Below are 9629 nucleotides of genomic sequence, written 5' to 3'. Positions count from 1 at the left end.
TGGTTGGGAAACTGAATCCGGAACCAGCTCTTGTCTCTAGAAACCCCATGTGGACCATGTTCCCAGTGTACACCGCGGCAGGGTGGAGGGCATGCGCAGCTTGGCATATTATGCCCCTCCCCCCCCTTAGCAGAGGGCCGGGCACAAACGCTCAGTAAATGTTTGTGGGATGAAAGAATTCTGCAAGTACAGTTTATACAGTGTCTTCCCACCTTTTAAAAATGTCATCTATAGTTAAATGGCACCAACCCCTGGTACACACAGACATATATGCACACTTCGTGACACATGTGTCACGAAGGCCACACTTTCTTTCATATGAGATCCACATTCTAAGGGTTTGTGATTCCTCTTCTGTTCTTTTTATTTGATTTGAAAAGTGTGGACTTTAAGACACTAAATTGAATGGAGAGCCCAGGGGTTTGAAAGGTTAGACTGTTTCTGCTCCACTGTTTACTCACTGCTTCTGTAAGTCTTACTAGCCACAGACACTTTGAAAATAACAGAAATTTTGATCCAGGAGGCTGTTTAGAAACAATTCAGATCAACTCCAAACTTTTACACCTTTTATGAATTTTCTGTGCTGGAATTTCCCCTCCAAGGCTGTTGGTGAATTATGGGAATTTCCACCACTAAAAGCTGATTGTCCCTCACCTCACTCATATACAAAAGTTATCTCAGAATGGATTACATACTAGTGTTTAAGAGCCAAACCAAAGAAATTTCCAGAATTAAACCATATAATGAATTGTATAGCTTTGAACTTATCTTTAACACCAAAATAAGACAAAGTTAAAACTAAAATAGATCAAAGATTATTTTTTAAACCTTATGCATTTCATTAAGAAAGTAAAAGGACAGACAAGCTGGGCATGGTGACTCACACCAGTAATCATCGGGACTCAGGAAGCCGAGACAGGAGGATCTCCAGTTGGAGGCTAGCCTGGGTACATAGTATATACCAGAGGAATAAAGAATTCCCTCTCTCCCAACAAATAAAGATGCTAAGAGTAGAGGATCATCCTGAGCAAGAGAAGCACAATTATAAACTTCCAGAGGTCAGTGCCTCCCAAAGGAGAGCGATATTTTCATCAATAATTTCAGAACAATATTTTCATCAATAAGATTGAAAAATGATTAAAAAATCAATAAGATTGGATAAAAGAAAGGCCTCTGGTGTCCTGAACATCGAAGGGTTTCTGAATGTGTATCTTTAGGGCAGATTATAACAGAGAGAGCAGAAAGAGGGCAAGAAAAGGAACTGTTCATCCTGTGTGTTTCAGGCTTCTGAGACAAGATGCTTCAATATTCTAACTTAAAAGATTCTCAAGTCCTCTCCACCCTGTGTGTAAGGCTTCCTATGCAAGAAATGGTGCTAAAGAATTTTTAAAATTCAGTGAACAAGGTTAACAAATAGTTCGAGGGCAGGAGAGATGCCTCAGAGGTCAGGAACACTTAGTATTTGTCGAGAGGACCCTAGTTCGGTTCCCAGCACCAGCCACCTGTAACTCCAGCTCCAGGGGAGCCCATCTCTGTTCACCATTGTTTTTAAAAAGGAAATTAAATGACTAACATTGAAGTCCGTTTATGAAGGTGTTCACCTTCAGAGTGTTTCCGAGATTATTAAAAAAAAGGAGAGAGATCCTAAATCTACTTAATTCATACTATTTTTTAAATGTTAATGAGAAGCACATCTAGAAAAAAGAACCAAAATTCCACGTGACGGTCACCGGCCGAACCACGGGCATCGGTCTGAGGGACACAGGACCTTCCTGGGTCGCCTCCCAGCGGCTGTGAGGAGCAAGGCGGCCAGGTAACCCGCACGGGGTGCCGGCGCGGGGGAGCCGAGCGGGCCTCGTGGGCGCCGGCCTCCGGGTGCAGCCGCGGGGCCTCCGGCCTCTCCCTGGGCACCGCCCCCCGGCCCGGCCGGGTCGCTCGGCTCGGCTCGTCCGCGGCCAGGCGGGGCCCGTCGCACTCGGAGCCTCAGCCCGGGGCGCTGGGATCGGGTCGGCCGCCCAGACGCACAGCGCCCGCCAAGCCGCCGCCTCAGGTCAGAGTCGCCCCGGGCCACGCGGCCCGCCTGAGGGACACGGAAGAAGAGTCCTGGGGCGTCTCACTGGGGTGTCGGGTTGTGCGTGGCCTGAGGGGACTGAGTGTGACGACAAGGTGACCGGGCCGAGGGGACGGACTGAGGAGAAGTCATACTCTGACAGGACCTTGTGAGGCTGACCGCCTGACGGGGTCTCGGCTGAGGGGACGCGGGCTGAGAAGCCGCTTTCTGACAGGATTGTGGCAGACAAGGTGAGGGGGCCTCGGCCTGTGGGGACCGGATCTAACCGCCTAGGTGACTGGGTCTCGGCTGAGGGGATGGGGAGAAGTCGCACTCTGACAGGACCGTGTAACTGACTGCCTGACCCTGTCTCAACCAGAGGGGACGCGGGCTGGAAAGTCAAACTCTGACAGGACGGAGCGTGACAGAAAGTGACAGAATCTTGACTGAGGGGACCTGGCTGAGGAGAAGTCATACTCTTGACAGGACCAAATGTGACTGACAAGGTGACAGAGTCTGGGTCTGAGGGGGACATGGGCTGGAGAGAAGAGCGAGAAAGAGATAGCGGGGCGGGGTCACGGACTGAGGGACAGAGTGAGGGGTCTCCGCTGAGAACCGGTCACCCGCCTAGAGAGCCAAGTGGGACTGACAGGGTGAATGTCCTTGTGAGGGGCACCGGCCCAGCGGGTACGCGGAGCGCCACAGTCGAGCCACCTCAGGTTCCCAGAGAGGGTGGCAGGCAAGTGTGTGCGAGCTCTGAGCAGGGTGGCCAGGGAGCCAGACCCTAACTTGAAAGCCAGTTCTCCGCACAGTCCAGAACTCCTGCAGGGGACCGGGTCCTGTGGATCTTGATGACAATTTTCAGAGAGGGGCTCTCGCCAGCTGCCGCGGGTCGCCCTGAGGCGCTGGGGGTGGGGGTAAGGACGGTGCGCCGGTGATCGCCCAGGCGACTTGGCCCGCGGCCGCTACCCGGGGCTCGCCAGGTGTGAGGAAAGCGGGGGTCACTGTCGCCAAGGCCCCGCCCCTCCAGTGCCCCTCTTTAGCCTAAGGAGGGGGCGAGCACAGGCTGTGCTAACTGGAGTAGGCAAGCCCTCGTGGTGGGGGGTGGAAGGTGGGTGTGTAGCTCCGGGTGTTTTATGGCTTGGGATTGGGGAGGAGCCTAAGGTGAGGTGGAGGCAGAAACTGGGAGTAGCCTGGGCTGCTTTTATATAAGGGACAGGAGGAGGTCAAGAAGGGGCCTGGACCTCTGCCGGGGGATCAGAAGGCTGCAGCGCTAAATTCTTCTTAAACTCCCGTTGCGTAGGTGAGTGGCCCCATCGTCATCGCGTTTTGTTGGAGGGTGTTGTGAAGTGGCCAGACTGCCCCCAAGTTCTTACACATCAGGATGTGTTCTTGTACTGTAAGAATCTGCTTCGCTTCTGATGCTAATGGAGGGAAGGTCGTGTCACTTATTTCAGGAGGGGGGAAAAAAGAGTTAAATTTTCTGTCAGGAAGAAGCTAAACTTGGTCTTCTTTAGCAAGATGAAGGACAAGAATGTAAAATTAAATGATCATTTGGAAACAAAACCAGATGAACCGAGTTGTAGGGTAGCTAACATTTGGAAAGCCTCTTGATTTGGAGTTCATTATTGTAACATCACCTCTTTATTATCATGCACGAAGCAAATTGTTAACGGGAATTATTAAATGAATAACTTAGTCTTGGACTTGGGCAGGTCTTCCAAAGATATCAGGTGCTCTGTGGGAGTCCTCCTGTCCATAGCGAAGTGATCAGTTGCTTACTAAAAATGTAACTAACCCCAGGTGCTCTATGACTTAAAACCTGATGAGGGTAGGAGCTGACATACACCATGACTTCTCAAAGAGACACTTCTCTTGAAAGTTTGACGGAAGCGCTCATAGACACTAAGAGCATCTGGAGCGATGTTCCAGAAGATCCTGTTTCAGCTTTAAAATAAGTTCTCTGTTGCCTTATCTTCAACTACATTTGCTCTAAAGTAAATGTCCGAAGTATCAATTTCAATATACGAAAATTTGAAGTCAGTCTCATACATTAGTTGGAACGAAGCATATTATAAAGCCATCCATTTTTCTTTTACTATGTGCTTTGTGTAAATTTGCTTATTTAAGTGCTACCCCATATTTAATTTGCTGAGAATTGTATCTTCAGTGAGAAGATCTAAGAAGCAACTGGTGATCATCTCAATCTTTTACAACTCACGAGAAGGAAAAGGCTTGTCAACAGTTTTATTTTTAAGAAAAAAAATCTGTCATATATAAAAATTTCAAGCTCTTACTGAAGAACAATGGCGCCGGTAAAGTCTAAAGTTCTGGATACCTCTAGGCCAAAGAGTTTTTAGATGCTGTTTCCTCATTCTTTTATATTTAAAAGAATATAAGTTCTTTAAAACAAATTAAAACTAAAAGGCCCAGAAGTACCATACACATCAATATTTAAGACTACTTTGATATTTTTGAAATAATGTTTTTTTAATAATTAAGTATATTTTCTTTAAAGAAACTAGTTTTCTTAACATTCATATCACAACATATTTCAGAATCACTTTAATAACAAAGAGCAAATTACACTAAAAATCATATTATTAGTTTCAAAATCTCACATTTAAAATTCATATATAAAAAAAAGTATGACTTTAAATTTTTGATGTAGAAATAAATTACTGAGTATGCAAGTGGCTGGTTTCGGTTAGTAAGTTTTACCTATTTAAACAAATGATTTTCTTTCACTTTTAAGTCTCTGAAAAGAAGAGTATGCCATCAGTCTTGGCAAGATCCTTCTGTGTGGGGAAGCTATACTATATAAAGGCACTGTGAAAACATGTATAAGTATTATCAATGCATTTAAGTCACTTTTCAGATTTGAAGTGGTTGCTAATAGCAAGAGACTTTCATAAAAATTTTTGTTAAAACAATTTTTCCAGAAGCTTCAATAGTTGGTGCCCAGTATATATAGCAAGACACACAGTCATTCTAATTTGTGTCTTTCTGCTGAATTTCTTGTCATACAGACTTGAAAATATTCTCTGTCATAAAATGAAGTAAAAATACGGGAAGAAACGTCTTCTCTTTCATAGGATCCCACTAAGTGAACATTGGTAGACGGTTAAGAAAAGACTACACTTAGTCAAGACAATTTGATTTAAGTCAATAGTATGTAATTTTAAACATCTGTGCAGCCCACAAATTGTCAAAGCGAAATTCTTTCGTGTTTTTCTTATTTTTGTGGCAAATTTCCCTGTTATCTATTACTTTACTTCACTTTCTTAATGCCCGAACGCAGCCGAAAGGGCAGCGGCATGACTGCTTACAAAGGTCGTTAGAAACTGAATTAAGTTGACCAAAAAAATAACAAGGCCAGTTAACTCTGTCTCAATGCCAGGGAGGCCTTAAATACCACATATAAGTTTCATAGTCTATGAGGTTTTCTTTTTAATTATTTTTACGTTTTTTTCTTAAATTTTCCTGAGGTTTCTAGTCTACTACTTACAGTTTTCTCATAATACAGAGGTAGATTTTTTGGAGAGTTATACATTATATATTTTAAACTATTATTTAATAAACTGACATATTTTAAATTTTATTTTTCCAACACAACTGAATTTATAAGGAGATCTCAAACACAATAGGCCATACTTTGGTGAAATGCATGATTTGTGTTAAGATATTATCTACCACTGGTCTAGTATAGCCTTAATTCTTAAGACCTAGGTTTATTCTTACTATTTCTCTTCTATTATACATACAAATCAATATTTTAATCGAATATTCTGTTTAGAACATGGATGTTTATGCTGCTTAACTGTGTCAATTATTATGTTCTTTCGAAGTATGGAAAGTTAGGAAAGCTTAAAATAATTAATCTTTGTCTCTGTTTGTTTTGGGTATGGTTTTAAGACGTTTATCAGCAAGCCTGGATATCTTAACTGATAAGAGTTTGGCCCTGAATTTAACTGAGCTGATATCCTAAAGACAAACTACACAGCTATCTAGGTCAGCACTGACTCGTTCACAAGTCTGACGAGTTTGCTCGCTTACTACCTTTGAGATAACTGTTAAGAAAGATAAAAATGCCATTTTATAGCCAACTCAAGAAAAATTTATAGAAATATTGTTTTCAGCTTCAAATTATATTCTTTACTCGCTGATGATTTGGGACAAAAGCAAGCATAACATTGTTTTTTTTTCTTCTGTCTTTGTGAGTCCTTCATAGACAAGTGGTCTTTGTGCTGGTACTAAGTTTCCATGGCGGCAGGCCTGTGCTTTTATTTGATAAAGCTCTGCTCTTTATCGATTTTTATGCCATACTTTTGAGAGGGTTGAATATGTTATCCAGGGGAAGCTTATTTTACCAAGCATAGTCACCTCCTTCAGTTCTATAGTTTACTACCAACACCTAAAAGGCTAAGTAATTCCTTGTGCTAGTCATTAAAACAGTTTGTGTGTTGCAGCAAACAATAACCCAAATTAGCCTTCTAAAAAGCTTGACAAGTCACTTATGACTACTAATAGGCCACTCACTTATTGGCAGGCAGCAAGTGAACAAGTATGTAAGTGACCACACATTTGAAGCCCTCTGTGGATTAACTAATACAGGTTATTGTAAGAGACTTTCCTATGCAAGAAAGGGACTGGGACTGGATGTGGTAACATGGGCTGATCCCAAGCAGCATCTTGGTGAGCTGTGTACTTGCCTGCCGACTGAGTGGGACGGAAAGAGGCTTATGTGCTGCACAAGTGATTGCTGGGGAAAATTGCCGTGGGGCTTGAACTGCACGTCCCTGGCCAAAAATAAATAAATAAATAAATAAATAGAGGCAGAGCTGCAAGGTTGGGTCTATGGAGAGAACAAAGGCTCAAGCTGGGGCTTATAAGTAGGGGTGAGTGTCTTTGTAGATTTCCCTTTGGGAGTGGGAGCCCAGATTCTCGTTAACTTCTACGCTCTTATTAACAAGTACTATTGGAGCTTCCTAAGAGTCTTGGCTCTTCTTTCAAGCACCCAAGTGGCCATGATGGTGACTGAGAAAATCTTTTTTTTGATAGTGTAGGATGGATTTTTCTTCACTGCACTGTTCCAGACACACACACACACACACACACATACACACACACAGAGATGCCATCAATCCTTGTAACTTGCATTGGTTACAGTAAATTTAAAGCTTTCAGGCAGAATTTAAACTAGATAATCGCAAAAGGCTTTGTTGCATTTGATCATTTTTGTATTTATTTAGGTATTGGAAGTCAAACCCTGGCCCCTGGCATACAGAGAAGTACTGCTGTACTACTTTGTACAGGAATACCCCCAGGCCCCTCTTTATTGATTTTGTGCTGTATGTTTTGCTTTGAGATACTGGTAATTGAATGCCTATGGCCTTGCATGTGCTAGGCAAGTGCTTCTTACCCAACAGTTACTGCTTAAATGTTATATATGTGTAGTTGTTTTGCCTGCATGTTTGTCTGTTTAACACTTGTGTGTCTGGATTCCTATAGAGGCTGGGAAAGGGTTTCCAAACCCCCGGAACTGGCATTACAGATGGCTGTCAGTCACCATGTGGATGCTGGGAATTGAACCTGGGTCCTCTGAAAAAGCAACAAGTGTTCTTGACAGATGAGCCATTTCTCTAGTTCTACCTCATTCTTTATAGAAAATAAGTTCACTGCTACATTTAATTACTTTTAGAAAAATCTGTAGATTTACCTGGAATTATAATCCAGAGATAAAATGAAATAAATTATCTGACCCCTTGGAAGAGTTCAGATTGGCATGGACCTAGGAGTGAGCAGTCCTTTTCAGTGTATGGTAGATAAGAACAAGGGCAATGTGAGAGAAGTGGAGAAAAGGGGAATTCCCTGAGTAGGAGGGTGTGGGAGTGGAACATACAGATCCCGGTCCCTGCTCTCAGGCACAGATTGTATGCTTACCATGTCCTAGAATGTAAGAATTCACACTGCTCCTTGTTGACATCACAGGCTTCTAGGATCACTGAAATTGTAAGGTTACCTCTCACTGCTTGTTACTCATGCTGGTCCTCAAGTAACTTGTGGGGAGAATCTAGCAAAGCGGATAGAGACAAGTTATTCTTTCATCCCTGTGTTTAAGCAATACATGATCCTTTATAGGGAGGGCAATAGGGAAACAGAACTGTGAGACTGAGTGCTGGGTGAAGAACTGGAAAGGACTCCTTAACCTTGACCCCACCCCATGCAGCTGTCATTCCACTACTAAATGCTGTTGTCATGCAAAGGTCTGGAGTCCACTTTAAAGAGCCAGTGTTCTAGACAGAATTAACTGACCTCGTCACTATCAGGAAAAAAAAGAAAAAAAGCTTGCTTCCTTGAGTTCTTGTTGCCTGAAAACACAGTTAACATTCATGTGGAGATGGAAGGAGAGAGTAGAAATCACATTTGGTGAATGTCTATAACCACTGCACTTAGGAGGAGGAAGAACAGGATGGGGGAAGGGGGGGGGGTTTGCTCACATGTGGAATTAGATAAAGGGGGTTAAAAGAGGAGAGGGAAAATAAGGTAATATGTGCCCCTTGGCAGCAAATTATATGTGACACCAACTATGGGGACCAGCAATGACAAATGATTTATTTGACATGCACATTTTTTTCTCATAAAAATCAAGACAAGGACCTAAGAGATAGCTCAGTCAGTAAAAGCTGGACAGCCTGAGTTTGGTCCCTAGGACCCACATTGTGGGAGAAGAGGATGGCCTCCTGAGGGTTGTCATCTGAACACACACTATAAATGAATGTAATTTCAAAAAATTAAATCAAGACAGGTTGCAGATGTTCCTCAAACTATTTTTCAACTCAAAAGAAAACAAACAGTTGTTGTGCAATAGCATTTTACCTAGGAAACGTCATCAAAGTTCAGAGCGGTGAGCTGGCAGGCAGATAGTGTAATCAAGCACTACACTATCATCCTTCCGCGGTCCTTTATTTTTTCCACGACGCTACACTGATCCTCTGCTGTCTTCGTGAGTTAGTTCCAGTAGACAGCTAAAGCACCTTCCTACTAGATCACAGTGAAAAGAGTTTTTCAATCACTTCAGTGGGGGAAAAAATGCCTAAGAAGAAGAAATGATGCTTAATGCTTTGGCAGATCCACTTCACACATACTCTGCTTTCTTCTCTTTGGGCTTAAAATGATTACAGCAATGTAATGAAGCTTAGCTAGAAATCAAAGCTTGGTGGCCTTATTAAAATCAGATCACTGGTGAACTTATTAAAAATGGCCACCCTCACACGCAGTACTAACCACACTCCTTACCTGTCATTAGTGTTCACACAACCTTTTCAGTTTATGAACTTAAATCTGAGAATCTTAAAGCCTCGCCCTGCTATATATTGTCTCTTTCTTGTAATTGATAATTACCCATGTAAACAAGCTTTGGAGTGTGTGGAAGAGTGTACCCATATGCATGTTTTTCTTGTTCTATATACTGGATAAGGTTTATTTTTTAAAAAAGAAAACAAACATGTGAATGATATAAATATAAGTGAAGTTGAAACTTCAAAAAATTATTTGCATATGTCAGAATAATTCAAAA

At 42.6% G+C, this 9629-nt stretch overlaps 1 protein-coding gene across 5 annotated transcripts in view; it reads left to right on the top strand.

Moving 5' to 3' along the window:
* Nucleotides 1–1839: 1839 nt before the first annotated feature.
* Nucleotides 1840–9629, top strand: part of PPARG (peroxisome proliferator activated receptor gamma) — a 127106-nt gene continuing 119316 nt past the window's right edge. The window contains exon 1 of one of the 5 annotated variants that reach the window (XM_080914059.1): nt 1840–2050. The gene's annotated coding sequence lies outside the window, so the exon portion shown is untranslated. Of the gene's footprint in view, nt 2051–2088; nt 2302–2524; nt 2557–3275; nt 3354–9629 lie in introns of those variants that run through there. The other 4 variants (XM_080914056.1, XM_080914060.1, XM_080914057.1 and 1 more) reach the window with 4 other exon arrangements.

The sequence above is a fragment of the Micromys minutus genome (assembly GCF_963924665.1).
Source record: "Micromys minutus genome assembly, chromosome: 3".
Classification (NCBI taxonomy): Eukaryota; Metazoa; Chordata; class Mammalia; order Rodentia; family Muridae; genus Micromys; species Micromys minutus.
The sequence above is the reverse complement of the archived record's forward strand: the minus strand, read 5'-3'. Positions and strand labels throughout refer to the sequence as shown.